The sequence below is a fragment of the Heloderma suspectum genome, chromosome 4, assembly GCF_057233095.1.
Source record: "Heloderma suspectum isolate Gila_16-S chromosome 4, 16-S_ref, whole genome shotgun sequence".
NCBI classification, from domain to species: domain Eukaryota; kingdom Metazoa; phylum Chordata; class Lepidosauria; order Squamata; family Helodermatidae; genus Heloderma; species Heloderma suspectum.
In genome coordinates this window covers 25,497,989-25,522,000 of record NC_139461.1, presented here as the reverse complement: position 1 = coordinate 25,522,000, position 24,012 = coordinate 25,497,989, and the positions used below count along the sequence as shown (strand labels likewise).

The 24,012-nt window shown below is 47.1% G+C and overlaps 1 protein-coding gene and 1 long non-coding RNA gene across 2 annotated transcripts in view; one reads left to right on the top strand and one right to left on the bottom strand.

The window, feature by feature from the left end:
- The window catches only part of HAS2 (hyaluronan synthase 2), a 48,846-nt gene extending 38,560 nt beyond the window's left edge, over window positions 1-10,286 (bottom strand). Inside the window, exon 1 of the mRNA XM_084847978.1 lies at window positions 9,853-10,286. The gene's annotated coding sequence lies outside the window, so the exon portion shown is untranslated. The remainder of the gene's footprint in view (window positions 1-9,852) is intronic.
- On the top strand, window positions 9,803-23,567 carry LOC146346642 (uncharacterized). The gene is made up of 3 exons (XR_014789820.1): window positions 9,803-10,325; window positions 10,744-10,822; window positions 22,155-23,567. It is a non-coding gene; the product is annotated as an uncharacterized LOC146346642 (long non-coding RNA).
- The last annotated feature ends 445 nt before the right edge of the window (window positions 23,568-24,012 follow it).

Sequence of the window (24,012 nt, the reverse complement as noted above, 5' to 3'; positions counted from 1 at the left end):
TTTAGCCAAGGATGTGCCTCGTTAAAACGGAGCTCTCCCCACCCCTACCATGAAGCGTTGATAAAATACAGATTCTGTGTAATCTGGATTAGCGATTGCAAGGATGAAGATGATGTGCTGGTAGTAGTACTCCAGACGAACTATCAAAGACAATATGGTATTTGTGGCAAAAGAGGGGTGTTTGCTTGGGGTTGTTGTCTTCCCCTTCATAATGGTCATGTTTTTAGATAGATCAAATAAAAAAAACCCAGAGAGCCTTTCTACACCAGGCTAAAATCCCACAACTTTACTGGGGCTTCTGCTTCTGTTTTAAATGCAGGATCACGGCAGGCTCCCTTTACATGCAGTTCCCTTCCTCCCCCCTTCCCCCCTTGCCTGCATGTTCTATATGCTTCATTATACAGCCACTAGATGGCATTGTGGTCTAGCTCCTCTTATAGAATGACTTCCTCTTTTCTGGAGGAAACCCAACGCGCTGTAATTTGAAAGTTCATTATCTCCAATCTTTAAAAAAAATGGGATAAAGGTCATTTAGCATGGGAGATGCCCTTGAGGTTGACGATGTCATGTAAAGGACCCACAAACTTCCTTGGGTAACCAATCTCAATTGCAGGATAAAAGCCCTGTGTGGAGAAGCCTAGAATGTATCATAGTATCATAGAATCATAGGGTTGGAAAGGGCCTACAACAAGACCATCGAGTCCAGCCCCCTGCTCACTGCAGGAAGCCTGATTCCCAGGCGGTTCTCCATCCAAGTACTAACTAGAGCTGACCCTGCTTAGCTTCCGACGAGAATCTGGTGCATCCAGCCCTGAGCTCTCCATATTGACAGGGCAATGAAGAAACTGACACAGTTTTACCTCACCTTGCCAGTTTCACTGTCCAGACAGCAGAGAGGGGGAACAGTGAAATAAGTGGCAAAGGGGGTGAGGGGGTGGGCAAAGAACACAGGAAAGTAGGATCACCGATCACCAAGTGAGACAGTCAGGCTAGCTTGTTTCCATCTGGATGTTTCATGCTGCAGTTGCATGGGAAGCTTTGGAGGTGGGTGGAAATAGCCACAAACCAGGATTAGGATAGCAGTGGGGAATGCAGCAATCTGGCAGGAATGTCGTCTGGGTTCCTAGTAATAAATGATGGAGCAAATGGTGTCAATGCTGAGAGAAAGAAGAAGTCTAGTGTGTGGATAGAAGCATCCAGTGAGTCACAGCTAACCTAAGAAGGGCTGTGCTGGATTGGACCAAAGGGCTACTGTATATAGTCCTGCATTCTCTTCACACACCAGCCAACCAGCTGTCTATTGGAAGCCCAAAGCAGGACACTGATGCAGCAGCATCCTCCCGCCCATGTTCCCCAGCAGCTAGTATACAGAGGCATACTGCCTCTGATGCCGGACGTAACTAAACATGAGAAGTGCTGCCATTGAAAAGTACTGTGTTTGAGGTGATGTCAGATAATATGAAAGCATTTGTCTGTGGTGTTTGATAAGTAATGCATAATAATTAGCATGCACATAGAACTTTTACAGTGCAATTCTGTGCATATTTATTCAGAGCTACATCCCATTGTGTCCATCGGTGTTTACCCACCCAGTAAGTGGGCATAGGATTGCAGCCTCTGCACTCAAAGAACTTCAGATAAATCTTCCCAGCAGTCCTTGGCATAATCCAGTAAGGGACGTCAGTGCTATCATTCCCATATTGCAAATGAGGGAGTGGGGGCAGCCGTATGAGGCAGAGAGGTTCGCACGTAACACTAACCCATGGTTTATTTAACTCATGGTTTGTTGCCCTACCTAGGGTTTGTCTGGCAGACAATCAAACAAACTGTGGTTTGTTTTCTCAATCCCTGGGTTGTTTGTTTCCCTCCTCCTTCGCCCACCCTCTCCCTGTATCACAAATGCTTTTGTGGTGCTGTAGTACTGGCATGCAGACTGGCTGTTTGTTTGTTTTTAACCACTTTTGCCCATTGTTACTGTAGCCTGGTGAAACAACCCATGAACAACCCACAGTTCTGGGTTCACATATAACAAAAAAACATGCTTTAAACAACCCAGAGTTCACAACCCAGCAACTAACCATAGTTTATCTTTCTGGGTTGTTCATGATCACCAAACCATGGCTTGCTAGTGTAGCTGCATTCACATACCACGACAACCCAAAATTCAACAACCCATACCATGGCTTAATGTGACATGCAAACCAGGGCAGTGGCTTTCCTAAGGCCAGCTAGTTAGTCTGTGGCTTAAGTAAGATTTTACCCAGCAACTTCCCAAATCATACTCATTCTCGTAGCACCACACTGTACCACATAGTTGCTGCTTTTACACATTCCACGTATCACTTCAGATTGCTACCGCTCATGGCCAGAAGCAAAAGAAGACAGGGCTCCTGCTGCAGCTTTAATAGTTGTGTAGAAGGCGGAGGTTCTGCCAGTGTTGTTTGCATGACAAGTTACACCTGCTAAAATCCCGTCTTTGACGCAACTGTTAAAGGTGCGGGAGCCCCATCACCTTTGATGATTTTTTATTTAGCATACATATAGGTCGCTCCTCTGCTTAATGGGAATAAACAATAATAAAAACAAGATAAAATGAATATATCAAATCATCAGTTCAAAGATGCAGAAAGAAACCTTCATCACAATGAAACCAGAGGGGAAGAAAAAAGTCATAGAATTAGAATGATATTAGCTATTAAAGGCTTGACAGAACACTACCATCTTCACTGACTGTCTAAAGGACCAGAGAGGGAGAGAGCGCGCACTAAACTAACCTCCCAAGGGAGGGAGTTCCATTATTGGTGCTTGCTGCTATTGCTGCTACCAAAAAGGCCCCGTCTTGAGTGCCCACTAACCTCATCTCTCTAGGTGGTGGGCATGCAACAGGGCCTCAGATGATGACTACACATTTGCATCTGGCTATCCTTCACTGAGTGATGGACATGCATGTGTTATCCAAGGGTGTGGCCCTTTAATTGTAGAAGGGAGTAGCGCTTTGAATTCTACATGCTCAGTGATGTTTTTCTGTCTATATGGTTTGTGGGGAGACTTCTTAGCCTCATAGCTGTTGCTGTGGCCTCCCTGGGAAGAACTGAGCATTAAAGCAAAGGTTGTGCAAGCGGACTTCTGCTGTTCAACATGACTTCCCCTTACTGTCCTCCCCCCTGCAGCTCCCTTTATGCCTCCAAAATCTGTTCAAGAGGGTCCCCCAACCCTCCAGAGCTAGATTGGTGGGGTAGGGATGTACGGACTGTGTAAAATCCACTCCATCTGTGCTTCGCAGATTGTCAGGTGTCTTTCGTTCCATTGTCTGCCCACAGACGGATGCGAATATTTTTTTTCGTCATGCGGAAAAATATGCAAATAATTATGTAAATATTTACATATTAAGTATTTACATAATTTACCTCAGTACATAACATTTAGTGTATTGTCCCCCATTCCATTCAGCATTTCCTCAGCAGAAACATATGTATTCTTCTATGGATTTGTATGCGAACATTTCGGGAAAGTAAAAAAATATAATCCGAAAGTCCACAGATTCCACATGGCCTGAGGGGGCGCTCCACAGCAGATTCCGCAGGTCAGATTCTTAGAAATCCGAGCTCATTTTAATCCATCACAAATTTCTCCAGCATCCCTATTGTGGGGCACACAGGGAGCTGATGGGGAGGAGGAGAAATCCATTCTGGCAGCACTTTCCACTCGGTTGGTGAATGCTCAGCATTGAATCCAACCCTGAATCTTAAACCCTGAACAGTGTAGTTCAGGGTTTCTCCTTTCACACCTTACTTTCCTTTGTGGCATAGCTTTGAACAATGGGACAGTCCTGTGTTTCTTTGGCTTCATCAGGGAATACGTAGAAGAAGTCCTCTGGACAGTAGCGGCAGGAAACATCCCTTGAGTCTAATATTGAAACGGAGGGAATAACTGGGTATTGGGACTTTTGGAGACTTGAGGTCAAAGAATACAGTGTTAGTTCGTTATTTTCACTGTGCTATTCCGATTCTGTACTCCTATAGTAGGACCCTCTAGCAAACTATTATATTGATGGATAATATAAATGGGTTCCTGAGGAAAGTAAGAAAAGATTACACATGCGTGAGCTCCTATGAGAAGAGCAATGTAAGGAAGTGCTGAGAAAATGGCAAATGACACAAGTCTCTGTAATATCAGAAGGGCCAAAGGTGAACCTAACCCCCTGAATGTAGCGAAACCTCAGCAAATGGTTGCACAGAAGTGGCTAAATGACCATGTCTCAGATCATTGATTGTGTCAATGGCTGAAACACCAGCAAAAGTCAACAGAACTTTGCCCTTTAACAATAGTAGTAGGTAAGTAGTCTATAATGCAAAGCTGAGAAAGATTATTTACAACACCAACCTACTAGTCTTACTACAACACAAAGCAAAAGGGTCAATGAAATTATATATTAAAATATCTCACGCAAAACCAGCCTAAAGTCACATTTCTCAAACTACTTAACTCCAAAATTGTGCTCAGATAAAATATGACCACCAAAGACTTCTGATGCAGCCTGTTTCCATTGTCCCATACTAGTGAATATATTACACTTCCTTCACTTGTTTATCTTGGACAAGAGAAATGAAAGCAATTAGGAAAACAATTATGTGCATGTCTGTGTGTGGGAGATACATCACCCATTCCCACTGCCCCAAACTCTGGGGGAAACCAGATCTGAATCTGAGTGTTTTTCTTTTTAATGGTTAAATATTGAAATATGTTGTTGTTGTTCTTAAATCACTGAAATATCTCCCTGACCCCAATGCCAATATGGCAACAAAACACATACATTCTGAAGGGGAACATCCCTGCCACACAGTTAAAATGTTTTTACTGCCAATCTGCATCAATAAAAATGTCTCTTTTATCTGGATGGGTGAATAGAAAGAAACATTGTTTTAAAATACAACTACTAGTAGTAATAATAATCAGTTCAAATTTATTACATAATCCACAGACCTTCAAATTCAAAGAAACAGAAAAAATCTTGAAGCTATAAATGCCCCCTGTGGAATTTGTAGGCACGGGCCAGCCAAAGGCATGCCTATGCATGTTTGCTCATGAATGAGCCCCACTCAGTTCAATGGGACTTACTCCCTAGTTAACGTGCGTAGGAGTGCAGTTTCAATTTCCTGCTTTAAATCTTCCCCCAGTGGCGGGGGCGGGGGGTCAACGGAATTTACAAATGCTTGCTTAATATTGGTTGGATCCGGCCTATGTTTCTATTGACCACTACTATCCAACCTCTTTCAACCAATATCTTTCCTGATGAAGAGATCTGAAGACTTGAGAGCTTGCACATTTTGGGGGTGATCTAATAAAGATTATTTACACTGTATGGATTTTCGGATTTGTCTTACATCCAACACAGCTGCCTTCACCTTTTCTATTAAAATGCCTCAAGCTACCCTTCGTCCTCCTGCTATTTTCTCCCACTCCTTTAAACTCTCCCCACGAAAACTCCTCCCAGGTTCATTTCACTTCTGCCGGGGAACCCCTTTCAGATGACCGGAGCCAATCAGGAGAGGGTGCGGCGCGGCGTCACAAAAGGGAGGCGGGCGCTCCCACGCAGTGACCTCATCGTCGGCATCCCCAGCCTCCGCCCGCCCCTTTCCTTTCCTTCGGTCTCTGCCACGTGGGTTCCTAACCTGTAAGAAAGTTCGGGCTTTTCGCTTTCGTCCCGCACCTCCCTGGGCAGCGGACAAGGCAACGGGGGAAGGGGGAGGAAAGGAAGTAGCCGGGCCCCCCGAGACCACGTCGGGGGTCTTGGTCACATAACCGCCCCCCGCCCCTTCGAGGGAGCCCCGCTCTCCGGCTGGGGAAGCTCTGCAAGGCTTTTGTAACCCGACACTTTTTCCTTCTGCATCTCTCCCTCGGCTTGGAAGGGAGTGACGGAGCGAGCCCCCTTCCCAAAGCACCATGCCCTTACTCCAGCCTTCCCCAATCTGGCGCCCCCCCACCATGGGTTGGACTACAACTCCCATCATCCCCAGTTGGGGGACGATGGGAGTTGTGGTCCAACCCATCTGGGGGGCCCCCGCCAGGTTGGGGAAAGCCGTCTCCTCCCGAGGGGAGCATAGCTGGCTGGGGAAGATGGGAATTGCAGTCCACCCCAGCTGGAGGGCACCAGGTCGAGGAAGGCTGTCTCCTTTTCCCGAGGGGAGGAGGAGGAGAGGAGAGGGCACAATCCAGAGCGAAAAAATGGGTGGCAATCAGACAATGCGGTGGCTTCCGTCCAGGGCAAGCAGATAGTCATCTTGGAGCCCGGCACTGCCAAGCGGGGGCCAGCGAGACTCTCCCAAGCCTCGCTTCCTTTGTCCTGCCCCGTTAGGGAGGGAGGGAGCGGACGAGAGGAGAGCGGATACCCGGGTAAGCGTGGCTTCTGAGCTGCTGCCACGTAGCTTGTTTCTTTTCCCCTGCCTTGCCTCGGTGATCCCACCCCGAGAGACCCACCCGTCGAAGCTGCCACTTCCCTGCCATTCTGGCCCCCAAAAGTCCGGAAGTGCCCATTCCACGTTGTGTTCCTTCTAGAGACCATGCACAGAGCCAGCCCTGTGCGTGTCTACTCAGAATTAACTCCTATTGAGTTCAATGGGACCTACTCCCGTGCAGGGCAACTGGGGCAATGTGTGCCCTCTCTCAAGCAGCCCCCCCCCCACCTCAACCCCACCACGTTGCTCAGCGGAGCCCCATAACAGAGCTCCCTGCAGGGGCCAGAGGCTGGGGCCCCAACACTGTGCCTGCCCTGGGCCTTGTAACCTCTGTTAGGCAGCCCTCCTCACAGGTGAGAGCCAGTGTGGTGTAGTGGTTAGAGCAGTGGGCTGGGGACTCAGGTGATCTGGGTTCTAGTCCCCACTCAGCCATGAAGCTCACTGGGTGAGTGGGCCAGTCACTGACTCTCAGCCTGACCTACCTCACAGGGTTGTTGTGAGGATTCAATGGAGAAGAGGAGGATCAAGTATGCTGCCTGCAGTTCCTCGCAATAGGAAAAGAAAAGGTGGCATATAAATGTAATATAAATAAATAAATGGGTATAAGGAGGAAGCCTAAGCTCTGCCTCTGCAGGGCAAGTTCTCCAGTGCTACCCTCGCCTGTACAACCCCCAATGCAGGCTTCCCCAGCCTGGTGCCTTCCAGAGCTGTTGGATTACAAAGCCCAGCTTTAGTCCAACACATTCAGAGGGCAGCAGGTTGGATAAGGCTGGCCTAGCATGCTGTTACTACAAATAGTGCAATCCTAGCCATGTCTACTTGGAAGTAAGACCCAGCATGTTTGATGGGACTTAGTTCCACAGAGAAGTATGCAGCCAAAAGGGAATGAAAACTGAATATTCAAGCCAAAGGGAGGGGATCGTGTGGGCGCCTCTCTCCCTAGTAAGCATTTCTAAATGGAAGATCAGCCTCTCTGAAGTCAGACCCAAACAGGGTCGACCCTCTCATGAATAGATCCTGCCGCTCCCACCTCCAGTGGGTGCTCTGGAGAGCCCTGCCAGCCACATTTGCCACAGCAAGAGAGCAGCCGGTGGGGCTCTCCAGAGCAGCCACCCTGTGAAGAGCCATGTTGGTCAAGGAAGCTCTTCAGAGAGCCCACCCAGCTGAAATGCCTTGCTCTGAGGGGGTCCTTCCTCAGAGTCAGGCATGGGAGGGGTGTCCCAGGAGATCACCTGTACAGAAGGGAAGGGGGATGAAACCTAGGAAGGGGGTGGGAGGGGTGTGTTGCGGTAAAGGGGAGGGGGAGGGAGTGTGATGTGAGGAAGGGGAAAGGGAGTGGGGGGTCACAATGAAGCAGCATGTGTGCCCTTGTACCTCAAGTGATGGGAGAACTTGCACCTGTGCTGGACCCCAACAGTGCATCTCATCCAGGTCCTCCTCACATCAACCAAACAGGTGCCTCTATAGCAGGGGTGGGTCAACGTGTGGCCCTCCAGATGTTGTTGGATGGCAACTTCCCTCACCATTGGCTGTGTTGGCAAGGGCTGATGGGAGATGTAGTCCTCTGGATGAGTCTGGACTACAATACCCATCATCACTGGACATTGGCTGTCCTGGCTGGGGCAGATGGGAGTTGGAGTGCAACATATGGAGGACCATAGTTTTCCCAACCTTGCCTAGATTGCTCACAGCCCTTTGTTTCTCCCCCTGCCCCAGCTCCCCAGAGTATCTGATATTTAGGGCACAATCCTATGCATTGTGTAGACAGAAAAAAAGTCCTACAATTCCCAGCATGGCTGGCTGGGGCATGCTGGAAATTGTAAGACTTCTTTCTGTCTACACATGCATTGCCCCCTTAAAAGTGTAGTCCCTCCGCCCATGGGAGCTCCACTGAACACCTAGATCCGCCATCAATTTGTCCAATCCTTTTTCACCCCCTTTTTTCAAAGGAGCTCGAAGACATCCCTGCCCCATCTTGCGGCAATGAGCTCCGCACGTGAATGATGGATGTGGTGTGAACAAGGACGTCCTTTCGCCTGCCAGGCCATTTTATTGGGCGATTCTGGCCCCGTTTTGTACGTTATGGAGAGATCGCTCTGTCTCCCTCTCTCTTGAACTCGCTGGGAATCTGAGACCCGAAGCCCGCCCTTTCCCCCTCTCCTTCAGCTCCTTCCCAAGTTCCGTCTCCCCACGCCCACCCCTCTGAAACGGGGAAGAGGGGAGGGCGTGGCGAAGTCACGTTTCATGTTTTTACAAGTGTCTAAATAGCGACAGTATATGCAGTCCACCCCACCCCCATAAAGCCCTGCCTTCTGGGATATTACCGCCTCCGAAAGTTGGAACCGGATCAAGGTTTTCAAATATCCAAAGTACCTTTATGACTTAGGTAAATGCCCATTATAAACTTTTGTCAATCGAGAGGAGAAATCAGTTCACCCCATTCCGCAGGGGTGCAAGTCTCGCACATAAGACTCTTACTCGCTTGTAGTAATATTGGTTTCCATTATGTACCCACTGGATCAGAAAGGGATGGGAAGACTTAACCCTAGCTATAAATTGACTCTTGCACAAGAGTCCTTTACTCTGTCTTTGGGGAGAAAGTACTGCATCTGGATCCTTGCTCATCTTGGAAGAGTCTTTAAGGTTGCAGCGTCCGCATATTAACATAATTTGAGGTGGAGAACGGGGGCAGGGAGGGGTTTGGTCTGCGATTATGTATCAGGATGGAGAAAATGGGCAGGATCCAGTCGAAGGTAAGCACTCTCTTGTACCATTTATTTCAATGGAAGAGAAGCGCAACCCATCCTTCTGGCCATGCTTATTCAGCAGTAAATCCCATTGAGTACAATGGGCGTTACTCCCAATTAAGCATGTATAGGATCGCAGCCTTAAGAAATGTGGCTCATGTTGGCTGGATCGTGGATAATAAATACCCTTAGCTGGTACCGCCCTGTCTGTCCGCGAAGCCCAAGGTAACATAGGTATATCAGTTCACCGAGCGCACCGCCCACTCCAGTATAGTGTGATAAAGATATTTCATCATTTAGATAGCTTCTCTTCGAGAATACTTTAGGAGATCAGCTCTACCAGAACATCACCGGAGACAGTCATCAGCGATCATTGGTTAAGAATGTATACTCCTCGGGGCAGGGATCCGCCGTTCCCTCCGTAAAACACTATGTTGCATTGACGGCGCTACAGAAATAAAGTCCTGAGATTCTTACTCCTTACCCCCCACCCCGAAGCAAAGTCCTACCGGTGAGATCTGTCTTGTCCCCCCCAAAAGAGGGGCTCTCCCGGATTCCCAAACCTGATTCTCAAGAAGCCCCGGCTGCGATCATGCCAGCACCCAAAACAAGCAGGAAAACAAAATGACGGTCATAATAAAAGCGCTCACCTTGCCGCCCTTCTGTTCCTCTGCTCATCCAAGTTCTAACGAGAGGCCGGCCGCGAGGTGGTGGGATTGTGTCGCCCTTTCCCCCCCAGGTTGAGGTAATAGATCAACTCGCGCTCGCGGGAGAATTTTGGGAGGGGTGGGGTAGAACTTGCCTCAAAGCCACGGAAAAGAGCAGGCGGGGTCCATTCTTCCCACCTGGATCCCAGTTCCCTCAATTTCAAGTTTTATTCCCCCCGCGGCTTGCTTTTGAAACAAAACCAAAGCTGGCTTCCAGAGATATATGAATGGATGGGCTGGTTTCTGGCGAGGGACTCCTCCAGGCAGGCGCCCGTCGCAGAAGGCGTTAAGAAAGTGGAGCGGGGCGCAGCAGAAGCAGCATCAGTAGGAAAAGTCTTTGGTCGGGTCTGAATGGGGCTTCTATCTCAAAGCGTCTCAGCAGCGGCGGCAGCCTCAGCAGTTGGAGCAGCGGCTGGGTAATATTTTCCAGACGTCTCTTGGCTTTCTCTCTCTCTCCCCCGCTCCCTTTTCTCCCACTTCTTCTTCTTCTCCTTCTCCTTCTCCTCCTTGCCTCACTCTTTCCTTGGCTTCTCTGCCTCCTCTAAGTTAAGGGGTCTTTTAGCAAGTGAGACTTGGAGGTTGTTTTAATAGGGTGGAAAGGATGGGGGAGAGGGGAGAGGGGAGGGAGGAGGGAGGGAACTCCTGCAAGTTGCGGGGCGGGTGGGGGGCGGGTGGGGGGAGGAGGAGAAGAAGAGAGAGAGAGAACTGCCCATTCATGTAAGTTGGCTCCAGCACCAGTTCAAACTAGAGTGAATTCAATTAACATAATTGCAAACATTTGCAAAGAAATGCAATACACACGTTACCACCACCTGATTTCCTCTTCTTGTACAGGAAAGGAAAATCTGGGCTTTTGAAATCCCTCCACTCCATGGCACCCCCCACCCCGCCCCAAATCATATTGTATGTTTGGGTAAGTAAAGGATTTCTGGTCCATGTTGCGTAGAAAATCAAGGTTTCATATTCTCTTCCTCTCTCTCTTTTAAGTGAGGAGATTGCTTCTGATTATTTCTTAATTCATCAGAATTGCTTTACACTTCTTGGCTTTGCTTTCTTGATCCACCCGAGCTTTGCGAGATAAGAAGGAGAATGCTTGGAAGTAACTTTAGGCTCTTGGAAAGGAGAAATAACTTATTCACCGTCCCATGGCCTACAAGCCCAACACTGGAGAAAAAAGGAAGAAAACAGAAAGAAACACTTCAGTGGTTCGTCTTGAAGCCTCTTTGCAGTTCTGCGGAAAAAGCTCTTGCCTTGTTCAGCAAGGGAGATCCATGTGCAAGGGCATCTTTCCTGCCTTTGCAGGTGATGTGGCTACAAATGTGCATCTTGATGTGAATTCACATGTGGCACAAGGGCAGCTGTGCATAACTAGATCTAGAACTGAAGTCATGATCATCATCATTATTCATTTACAAAGCACTTATAATTTTCTAATGCTGTACAGATATGAAAAGATAAGACACTCTCTGCCTGCAGGCTTACCATCTAATAGACATGACACAAAAGGAAAAAGGCATGAGGAGGGAAGAGGAAAGCAAGCACTGGGTTACCTTTCTGGCAGAGCAGGGGAAACAAGCTCCCTCCAGTTGCTCCTTCACTGGCTGATGGACGGGGACTGGCTGATGGATGGGGACAGGCTGGTCCCCCTGCCCGTCCCCCCCATCCCCCCCGATCTTCCTGCCTTTGGTCCCCTGGTCAGTGGCAGAGGCCAGAGCGTGCATTTCTGCTCTTTATTCCTTGGGCAACTTCTCCATGTAGAAGGCATTCAATTAATCCAGGTATTCATTATCATTTATGTTTTAAATTTATATCCTGCCTTTCTGCACCAAGACACTGTATAAAATGGATGAGAAATTAGATAAGTCCTATTGCAAATTTTCCTTCTGATGTCTGCTTGCATAGGTATTATATGAGCCATAAAAATGGAATTATTATGAATTTGTGCTCCTTATCACTGATGGATCTAAAATAACTTTCCATTCACAGTCATTTATTCACATGGGAGTGGAACCCTCAGCATTTTCCCCTCCCTCTACAGCTGAGTTCAAAGAAAACTCACCACTAGGTGTCACTGTTTAGAAAATAATAAGCCACGACCATTCCTGTCTAGTCAAAAGTTATACAGCTTCCAATATTTATGCATATGGTAAACCCGAGTGAAAAGCATGTATCAATCTGCTTCCCTGGAGGCAGGTCCTGCTCAAGTCAATGGCAAAAACTCCAACTGACCGTAATGCGTCAGGATTACCCCTCTTAACCATTGTTCGCATTCATTTAGCATCTGGTTCTCTCTTAAATAAGCATGAATCTCCTCCCTAACATTTCCCCTTGTTAGTAAGTGGGCAAGCTCCCCATAAGCTGCTCCAGAAAGAATCTGGAGTAAACAGTTTGTTTCCTGGACATCTGGTGGACATCCAGAAAGTTAAGCCAGATGAGGGCTACAAGAAGCCTTCAGTCAAAGAATCAAATCAGTATGTAAAATTCACTCCCCCTTCTCTAATTGCCCATTTAGGATTGCGGGGGTCACAATGCTGCAGTAACTGGTAAAATTATTCTCCTTCTAGGCAGTTCTTAAGAATGGTTCACCAGCCCCGACAGGGTCTAGAGCGGGTGGGGAACCTGCACCCCAAGCACTGCACCTGGCCAGTGGCCTAATTTCACACAGGTGGGCAAAGCTCAGAGGGACAGAAGTCCGGTGGAAGGGGGCGGAAATGAGGAAAGCCGAAATGGATGGAGCAATGGAATGGTGTGTGTGGGGGGGAAGCCCTCTGTAAGTGATCAGTTCAGACCTCTGGCAAGATCATTTTTTATCTTGCCCAGCACCTTGCTGGGAAGGAGAAGGAGGGGGAGAGGGAAGGGGTGGCGCGTGCGTGCGCACGCACACACAGAGAGAGAGAGAGAGAGAGAGAGAGAGAAGCAGTAGTAGAAAGAGAAAAAAGTGTGGCCCTACTCTGGCCCTGTCCACCCCACCCCCCGGAAGTCCCTGACAGATTACCCATGGGGCAATGGGTTCCTCAACAGAAAAAAGTCCCCTGCCTCTGTTCTAGAGCTAGCAACCCCTTTTTCTTCACCCTTCACACTCCCCAGCCCACCAAACCTTGCCTGCCAGCCCATTTTCTATCCCTGTATTTCCCTATCTCTCCCCTGCCCTGCCCCCCAGCGATCCCTTTCCTGAGCGCATCAGGGTGGACTGTGCTGGGAAAGAGGGCATGCAGGGATGGCTCTGTTTGTACACTTGCTTCCCCATCTGAACTGTGCCACCTCAGCAGGGGAGGGGGAATTGGGGAGCATCTGTACTTGCGGCGGGGGTGGGGGTTGTATAGGCAGCCTCCAAGGGCTGCAAGTAAGCTGCGGGTTGTCCATTTCTGGTATAGAATCTAGTCCACAATGAATCCCCTGGAGTGGACTCCTGAAATTCTGGAGTTCACCAGCAACTCCACTTAATGATGCTATGGAACGATACTATTCACTAGGGCTGTGCATGGAACCCCCTCTCCGAATCAGAGGCCGCTTCAGTGCTTCCGAGGCAGGCCCAATTTGGCTTGGGCTGATTCATCCCCCCAACTTGCTTCAGTCTATGAGGCCAAAGCAGGATTCAGACATTTGAATCCTGCTTGCCCCCCCAACACACCACTCAGCCCCCATCTGGGCCCTTGTTCTGTGGTGGAGGGGCACCGCCACTGTGGGAGCCATCACCCGGGCATCTGCTGCCGGGGGAGCTGCCACCACAACCACTGCCTCCGCCAGCTCCTAGGCCCTCTGGAAATACAGGGAGTTGCCATTTTAAAAATGGCTGCCATGCTTGAGAACAAGAAGATGGCTGCTGGTGCACACCCAGAGGAGTCAGGTAAGGAGCTGGGGGCTGGGTAACAGCAGTGGTGTGGTAGCAGCGTGGCGGCTGGGCTTCCGGATTGCTCCGAAACGCTTCGGAGCGACCTGCTTTGCTTCGGGCTGCTTTGGGACCCCTCCGCTTTGCCTCGGGAGTGGTCTGAAGTGCCCCGATTTGACTCGGGCTTCTGGCTGAGGCAGTGTACAGCCCTACTACTCGCTGGATCAGGGGTGGGCAACTTGTGGACCTCCAAATGTTTTGGCCTACAACTCCTATCATGCCTCGCCATTGGCTATGTTGGCTAGGCCTGTTGGGAGTTGTAAGCCAAACATCTGGACAGCCTCACGTTGCCCACCCCTGCACTAGACTAAAGTGGCCACTTGTGACTTGCCCCCAAAGAGGACATTCATCACCAAAAAAACCAGTACGAAAGAGAGCACCAATTTGCATAAATGCATATGCTGACTTGTATGTGTAGATGCAAATTTGGAAATTATTATTGTAAACTAGTACGCCACACCATGGTATGGGAGACGGTGACCTGTGTGACCTGCTCAGTCTGCTGTCCAGGTGCTGCTGATGGGCAGCTTCAAGGCCCAGCTCTTCCTTCACAGGGTTCTTTATCGTTAAAACAGGCTTGGACCAGACAGCCCTTCGTATAGAGGATGCCTTCAGAATAGAAGACAGTCCTCTGGCAGCCCTTCAAACAGAGGACTGTCCCCTGTAAAAGAGGACACCTGTCCACCCTATGTAATGTGTGACCTTGTTTTTGTTGCAGATCAATCTTGATTTGAGGCCTGTATATTGCACAGCATTACTGCTTCCATTGTACAGATGGCTGAAACACAGTGGCTTGCTAAATGGCACATGGCCAAAGTGGAACTGATGGGATTAGAGCACAGGCCCTATATAATCAACTATCCGCTGGACCAAATCAACAGATGTGTTAACCTTGTCATAGCTGAGACATGATTAATATCTTGCTGGAGAGGCAGAGTTGCTGCATCCCCGTGGCTCGATCCCACTCTGCTTTGGGAAGATTTGGAAAGAGGAAGAAGAGGAGTTGAGTCATAACTGTTGTAGTTACTTCTTAAGAAAAATTGCCAGTCCCAACGAGGACGGCATGTTATTGCCCCACCCATGCTAAACTTTACAAAACTATAACAGCAGAGTTCAAACAAGCTTGTGGAGCTGTGTGCGCTTTGAGAGTAGGGTGGCTGCTTATGAATCACCAAAAAGAGGAAACACATCCCCCCAAAAGACATCAACAGAGGATGCTGCATGAAATTTGCATATGCTAATTTAAATGAATAGATTCACATTTTAAAGTAATTAATTACTTCATTTTAATAGCTATAAAGAACATCTCAGCATAGTGTGGAAGACTGTGGCCAGGTGATGTGTGTGCCTGCAAATCCAGTCTGCTTCCTAGGTGCTAACAGCCTTCCCCAACCTGGTGCCCTCCAGATGTTTTGTGCTTCAACTCCTATCAACCTCAGCCAGCATGGCCAATGGTCATGAATCCTGGGAGATGTAGCCCAAAATACCTGGAGGGCACCAGGCTGGGGAAGGTTGATGGACTTACCGTTCTTTATCTTTAAACTGGAATTGAACAGATAGCTTTTCAAATAGAGGATGGCTGGATCTACACAACTGTGTTATAGCAGTATTGAAGTGCACTGATAACTGTTGAGGCACATTACACATCTGATATACTGCTATCGTAGTGCTATTTCCTGCTTTTCATTCCACATTCTCCAAAATTCCACAACGGATATTATTGTGTATCCTTTGAGGTATAAATGCACAAGAGGGATATAGCGTTACCATGATGGGATCATAATGATATGACACAAGGTGTAGATCTGGCCGATGCCTCTACAGCTCTGTTTATATGTTAACATGCTGAAAAAGCAACAGTCTGTGGGGAGCTCTGGGCTGTTGTCAGGTTTCAGGGGATCCTTAGCAAAGGTGAGCCCCTCCTATGTCAATCAGCTCACTCCCTAGTGAGCACACTTGACAGCATTGGCAGCCAAAACAACTCCCTGATCAGTGTAGAGTGGATGGGTCTGGGAGCCATTATTAAAATTTCCCACAATGCCGCTGACATAGCATCACTCCAGAGCATCTGGGAAAGTAAAATGGTGGCCCCCAGATTCAGCCACCCAGAGCTAGGCTGGCCACTTGTGAATCACCCCCAAAGAGGATGCCTATTTGCATAAAATTTGCATATACTGATGTATATGTATAGACTCAAATCTAGGAATAATTATAATTTAAATGGAAATACGGTACATCTTGCCATAGTGTGTGAGACTGTGACCAGGCAACCTATTTGCCTGCCCAGTCTGCTCTCCAGATGTTGTTGATGGGCAGCTTCAAGGCCCAGCTGTTCTTTCTGATGGTTCTTTATCTTTAAACCGGACTTGGCCTGGGCAGCCCTTCCAACAGAGGATGCCTTCAAAATAGAAGACAGTCCTCTGGCTGCCCTTCAAATAGAGGACTGTCTCCTGTAGAAAAGAACACATGACCATTGCTGATTGGAGTGCCGGAATTTTTAATGGAAGCCATGGCAGGCCCTGGTGGCAGTCTGAAGATGCTATGCTGACTAGGGCTTGGATGAGCTCCACATTATTTCAGTAGCATGGAGAACTGGACCATGTGCTTCCTTCTCACGTTGGCATCAGTGGCTAGGCCACTGGCAGTGATATCCCAGAAGTCTCTTCTGCTCCTGCCTCCCCTCAGAATCTATATCATTCGCCTCTGGGTGGTGGAGACTAAGAGGCATTTCAAGGCGGTGATGCTGTAATAAAGAAGAAATTGAGAGCAGAACTATGCATCAGGTCTTGTTAAATCAAAATTAATGTTCTATTTCTCTCTGTCAACTGGTAAAATAAAATACAGCAGCCTTCCCTAACTTGGGGCCTTCCAGATGTGTTGGACTACAGCTCCCATCATACCCAGCCAGCATGGCCAAAATTATCAAAGGGCTGGAGAAACTCCCCTTTGAGCAAAGCTTACAATGTCTGGGACTGTTTAGCTGAGAAAAGAAGCTAAGTGTGGGGAGACATTATAGAGGTATTCAAAACTATGCATGGTGTGGAGAAAGTGGATAGGAAGAACTTTTCTTCCCTCTTTTTAAAAACTCGAACCTGGGGTCATCCTATGGAGCTAAATGGTAGGAGAACCAGGACACATAAAAGGAAGTTCTTCTTCACACTGTGCATAGATAAGTGATGGAATCCACAAGCACAAGATTTAGTGGTGGCCACCAGTTTGGCTTTAATTTGGCTTTAAAAGGGGATTAGACAAATTCATGAAGAATAAAGCTATCAGTGGCTACTAGTCACGATGGTGATATGCCTCCTCCAGTATCACTGGCGGCATGTCTCTGCATACCAATTGCTGGGGAACGTGGATGGGAGGATGCTGTTGAAAACTTCACCGCTGTGCGAACAGAAGGTAGGATCCAATGTCAGTCCTACCTAGAGTAGACCCACTGAAATTAATGGGATTTAAGTTAGTCACTACTAACCTAAGTCCCATTCATTTTAATAGGCCTACTCTAGGTAGGACTAACATTGGATACTACCCAGTATGCTGGACTAGATGGGCCTTTGGTCTGATCCAATATGGCTCCTCTTATGTTCTTACATTGTGGGCTGGCAGTGGCAGTAGGGGTGAAGTTTTTGGATTTCCCATGTCCTGGTTTGCTGTTATTTTATAATATTTGACTGCCATTGTTTTGTGCAATGGTGATTTTGCTAGCTGCCTTGAGTAGGCCAGGAGTTGTTGTTGTTCAGTCGTTACGTTGTGTCCGACTCTTCGTGACCCCATGGACCATAGCACGCCAGGCTTTCCTGTCCTCCGCTCTCTCCCAGAGTTAGGGATGTACGAAAGTCACTTACCTTTTCGCAGGGGTGCTTCGCGGTGGGGGGGAGGCGCTTCGCTTCTCCCCCCGAAGTTCAGGCGAGCGGGGGGAGCCGTCCCGCCTCGCCTGGCCGAAATTCAGGTCGGGGGGGGGGAGGCTTCCTGCCTCGCCCGGCCGAAATTCAGGCCGGGGAGAAGCGCCCTGTCTCCCCGGCTGCGAAACAAAGACTAAAAAAACAAACAAACCAACAACAACCCCATGATAGGCTACGTAACGATTTACGTAGCCTATCACGGCTAGATTTCCAAAGTCAGCCGTGATAGGCTACGTAAATCGTTATGTAGCCTATCACGGGTGACTTTGAAAAAAAAAAAAAGTGCGTACACAAATGGCGGCGGCCTATGGGCGCCGCCATTTGCGTTCCTTATTTGGTCCCGGTAGTCTATGTAAAGACTACCCGGTAAATCTTTACGTAGACTACTGGGACCAAACAAGGAACGCAAATGGCGGCGCCCATAGGCCGCAGCCATTTGCGTACGCGCTTTTTTTTTTTCAAAGTCACCCGTGATAGGCTACGTAACAATTTACATAGCCTATCATGGCTGACTTTGGAAATCTAGCCGTGATAGGCTACGTAAATCGTTATGTAGCCTATCACGGTTTTTGGGTTTTTTTACACTTTGTAATGGCAGCGGCGGGAGCCGGTCGGAAGACCAGCTGCCACCCCCGCCCCCGACGAAAGGCCGACGAACCGCCGCCAGGACCCGCCGCCGGGAGGGACATTCGTAGGAGTGCTTGAAAGTCACTTACCTCGTCTCGCAGCTTGCTTCGCGGTGGGGTGGAGGCGCTTCGCTTCTCCCCCCGAAATTCAGGCCGGGGGGGGAGGCGCCTCGCCTCGCCCAGCTGAAATTCAGGCCGGGGGGGAGGCGCCTTGCCTTGCCCGGCCGAAATTCAGGCCAGGGAGGAGGCGCCTCGCCTTGCCCGGCCGCGAACTAAAAAGTAAAAAAAAAAAAAAACGCCCCCGTGATAGGCTACGTGACGATTTACGTAGCCTATCACGGCTAGATCTGCAAAGTCAGCCGTGATAGGCTACGTTAATCATCACGTAGCCTATCACGGGTGACTTTTTTTTTAAAAAAAGCGCGTACGCAAATGGCGGCCCCCATAGGGAGCCGCCATTCGCGTTCCTTATTTGGTCGCTGTAGTCTACGTAAATGTTTACGTAGACTACGGCGAAAATAAGGGCAACGCAAATAGCGACCAAATAGCGACCAAATAAGGAACGCGAATGGCGGCTCCCTATGGGGGCCGCCATTAGCTGTACGCGCTTTTTTTTTTTTTTAAGTCACCCGTGATAGGCTACGTGACGATTTACGTAGCCTATCACGGCTGACTTTGGAAATCTAGCCTTGATAGGCTACGTTAATCGTCACGTAGCCTATCACGGGGGCGTTTTTTTTTTTTTACTTTTTTTGGAATGGTGGCGGCGGCAGCTGGTCGAAAGACCGGCTGCTGCCCCCGCCCCTGTCGAAGCCCTGCCGAACCGCCGCTTTGACCCGCCACCGGGAGCGACATTTGGGAAAGGTAAGTCCCATCCCGGGGGGGGTGTGCGGAGCATTTCTCCCCGAAACTACTTCGGGGGGCCAAATACGTTGGCACTCGGCCCCCCGAAGTTTCGGCGAGAAATTCTCTGACACCCCTAGACATTTGCCAAAGGTAAGTCCCATCCCGGGGGGGGGGAGAATTTCACCGCCGATTTCGGGGGGCCGAATGCATTGGCATTCCCTACCCAGAGTGTGCTCAAAAATCAAATTCATATTCATTGCATCGGTGATGCTATCTAGCCATCTCATCCTCTGCTGTCCCCTTCTCCTTTTGCCTTCAGTCTTTCCCAGCATCAGGGTCTTTTCCAGTGACTTTTCTCTTCGCATTAGGTGGCCAAAATATTTGAGCTTCAGCATCTGTCCTTCCAATGAGCAGTCAGGGTTGATTTCCTTTAGGATGGATTCATTTGACCTCCTTGCAGTCCAGCGGACTCGTAAGAGTCTTCTCCAGCACCACAGTTCGATGGCCAGGAGACATGGGGTATAATATATAAATATTAGAAAACATATAAATATTTACATATTTATACATATAATATAGAAATATTTATAAATATGCATAGATAAAGAAATATAAATATATAAAGAAACACAAATTTAAATACATATATAAATGTATATAATATAATATAAATATATAATTTTATATAAATATTTACATATTTATTTAAATATGCATATACATATTTACATCAATATATATATAAATAATATCTAGCGAATGGGGAAGAGAGTGGGAATTGCAAGAGGATGTGCGATAGTTAAGATAGGCTCTCTTTTTGTGAGGAACAAGGAGATGGTGAAGGGTATTTTTGGACTGAATGTGAACAACTGTGAATATCTGAAAATAAATATCTATTGCCCAGCTTGGTGGACATACTGGTGAATGCTGACAGTTGCATGTAGGTGGCCATCAATAGAACTTGGCAGCGGTTTCCTGAGTTTTTAGACATTCACAGAATTCATCTGGCAGGACTGACAATACAGACGTGTGAATGTGGCCATTCTCCGTAATTTTGGACAGTCATGATTTTGTGTGTGTGTGTGTGTGTGTGTGTGCGCATGTGTGTGTGTGCTTAAGTTGAGAAAAATGAACGTGCTTGGATTATGGAGAAAAGCTAAAAGAAAAGGGGCTTAGAAATTGATTAAAATGGGGGGAAAGGGGGCATGTTGATGGGATGGGAGGGAGAAACACTATTCTGTGTAAAAGAAGCAGCAGAAGAAAAAGAGTGAAGCCGGAAAGGAAACAGAAGAAGAAAGTATAGGAATGTATTCATACAGTGGTGTACACAAAAGCTTCACAAGGCGCTTTCTGTGTAGAAAATGCATAATCTGACAAGCAGTCCTGAAGTCTGTGATCTTGAGGGATTCTGATTAGCTTCCAGTCTACACTGAAACTGATTCAAGGATTCCTGCCATTTAATCCCCATTGATTTCAATAGAAGACTTCAATAGTACATGTTTCAGTCTCTTCCTCTGCAATGAAGAGGACTTAATAGTGCTTCACTTTGGCTTTGCTGTGCCCCATTTGGTTTGTTCTCTGCTGAAGTCCCAGCTGACATTTTACATGTTCTGAAGTGAGGTATGCTGGGCTCTGTGTCTTAGTTGTCACTGGCCAGCCCATGTTGAAAGAGGTTAGAAAAGCCTCCCCCCCCGCCGCCAACTACACTGATTGGATGTGATCTTGCACATGGAGAAATGCTCGTATGCCTTGCCCTTATCTGACTGGCCCAGGAACAGCTTAGTTAAGATGCACCGGACGTGACAAGCTACGCTATTCAAGATGCTGTTAAAATCCATTAAGGGTATCCAAGGTGTCAAGAGGAAACGAGATACAGAGAAAGAGATCGGTAAAGGTCAGGCTGTCCCCGATAGCCCAATATATCACCCTCTAACCACTTGATTGGATTCAGCTACTGAGACTTTACTTTTGAGTTTGATATTTCAGGAAGTGATTCCTTTGATTGGCTCAGGTTAGGAAAGAATGGCAGATTGTCTTTGAGAGATCTCATTGCTCAGGGCAAACAGTTCTGAACAGATGGAGAGACCAGGGATTGCTTCAGCGACTTTCCGCACAGAAGGGATATGCTCTATGGCTCTTTATTTTGAATATAGCTTTGAAAGCATGCAAAGTGCTTTACATTCTTGATTGCAGGGTCGGAAAACCTGTGGCCCTCTAGATGGACTATAACTCCCATCGTCCCCAACCATTGGGCATGCTGGCTGGGGCTAATGCAAGTTGGAGGCCTACAACATCTGGAGGGCCAGAGGTTCCCCACTCTTGCTCTATTGGGTTCAAACTCACTGCTGCCTTGCAATGTTGGCTGCTACTCCTCCCATTTTGCAGATGCGGATGTGAGGCTGTGAGACAGCAACTTCTCTATCATCATACAATGAGGTGGGCCCACACTTCAGTGGCACAGCACTTGCCTTACTTGCACAGGATTCAATGCCTTGTCTGAAACCTTGGAGAGCCATGGCTACCCACAGTAGACAGTACTGCATTAGATGGACCGATGGACCTGACAGCATAACCCAGGCTTGTATGTTTTGATGGCAAAACTGCAACTTGAATCTCAATGTCATCATCCCCTGGGGAAGCTCTAGTTAAGTCCAGCCAAAGTTAAGCACCTTTTTAGTCTGATTTCAATGGGAAAGAGCTATGTGAATGTAACCCACTGGTATATTTTTCTTTAAGAATTCTGATTGGGAATATTCCTGCACATGTTAGGTAAAGGAGTGAGATAGGGAGTGACCACCATTTTAGGCAGTTATCGAAATGCGGTGTGGAAGAAGCTTGCTTTCTCCTCTCTGTAAGACCCTGAACCCTTGAGACAGGTCAGTAGGGAGGTCTCCTTTTGAAATTTGTTAAAGAGTCATGATTTTTTTTTACAAACATTGTGAGTTCCTTATTATTTATGTTCGTTTATATTGTATAAAGGGCTGTTTAACAAGTTGTTCCTGTGTTGCTGGATCCTGGTCCATTTTGAGAAGATTGCTGGAATGAACTGAGTAGAGACTGTTTCCTTCTTTGGCCAGCAGAAAAATCAAGCTTCAGAGAAGTTTTATTTATATTTTTGTTGTGGATTCAAGTGAAAGACAGAACTTTGGGAGGGCTCTGCTCTGTTTTATTGTTTTGTTGATAAGTGAATTGTTATGCATGTAAAATTATTACATGTGCATTATTATTGTTTTTAATTAAGAAATTCAAATGATATATGTTAATTGTCCCTGTAACGCCTTTGCTGTGAGTGACAGATGGGATCAAATGCACCGGCAGCACTGGAAAGAAATCATTAAAAAATTGTGTTAGTCTTCCACAACTCCCTGTTCTTGGTAGTTCTCAGCAAGGCCAAGGTATGAATTCCCATGTGGTGTTTCAGGGTTCTCCCTCTTTAATTTAGTAAAAAAACCTGATGTTTTTACTCTTCCAGATTTGGGGATCAATTTGACCCTTATTGGAATCACTAAGACAACTGAAAAATCATACACATAAGCCAGTAGGCAGGGGTCAAAGTGATGCTGTCAAATGTTGCTTAAACTCATTCGGTACTCATCATGTCTGCAGATGCTTATTCCAGAACTGTTCTTTTTATTTTGTGTGAGAAAGGAGCAAAGAGGGAGAAACGTCCCCCAATATTTTATTTTCATAGTAGACAAATTACTCACTTCTCTTATCATAATCACAACTGGTATCAGGGATCAACAGCAACCTACAGGTTCACAACCCCCTTTACAAACTGGAATTTTTAAAACATTTTTTTTAACCAGTTAGCCAGGGGTGAGCAACTTGTGGCCCTCGCCATCATAGCCAAGTTGTAGGCCAAAACATCTGGAGGGCCACAAGTTGCCCACCCCCAAGTTAGATTGCAGAAAAACTGCCCCCCTCCCAATCATAGCTATCATTTTGCACAAAACATACTAATCTGGCTTTGGGGGTTCTTTTGGTCCCAACTATGAGATTCTCCCACAGTGCTTTGTACCATATCAGAATGTTACAACTGAAGAACAATTAGTGCTATTCAGTGGAAGGTGCCCAATAACACAGTGTTTTATGCCATCTAAACCCACAAATTATGGCATAACATTCTGGCTTGTTCCTTCCAACCATTTGTTGTCGGCCTTCTGGTGACAGGTAAAAGAGGATCTGGAGCCCTTTTGAGTTGTCAGAAGGATTCCCATCCCTCTCCATACCTGTTGTGTTCTGAGCTTTTCCTTCGTCTCCTAGTTTTAGTATTGTTTTGATGCTAATTTGATTGTGTGTGTTTTTTTTTTAAATTGTTATATCTCCCTTAACATGGTTAGTTGCTTTGAAGTGCCTTTGGTGCAAAAACCACAATACCAATATTTTGATAAATAAAATACTAAATCAAAATTACATGTCCTTGAGCTTCATTGCTCTTGCAGATGAAGAGCGCTACTTTGATATAAAGGTTATCACTGTGACATTTGTATCTTACGCTTAACGATAAATTGACGTTTTTGCTCTAAGGGCAATGTAGGCTAACAAGATAAATAGACAGACAGAAGTTTACATACAATACCTGAGGTAATAATGGGCTCATGACTTCTAAAGAAGACCTTATCTACTTTGCAGAAAAGCTGCCTACTATTCCACGTTATCACCTCAGCTTTCTATCTGATACTATCACCATCATCACAGCATTACACTGATTGCATTTTACTTGATTGTATTGCTTCTGCTGGTTGCCTCTCAGTTTGTCTGTGTGATGGTTACTTGCATTGTTTTTTATAATATTGTATTTGCAATTTTGAAATGTTATGTACACTTGTATGTA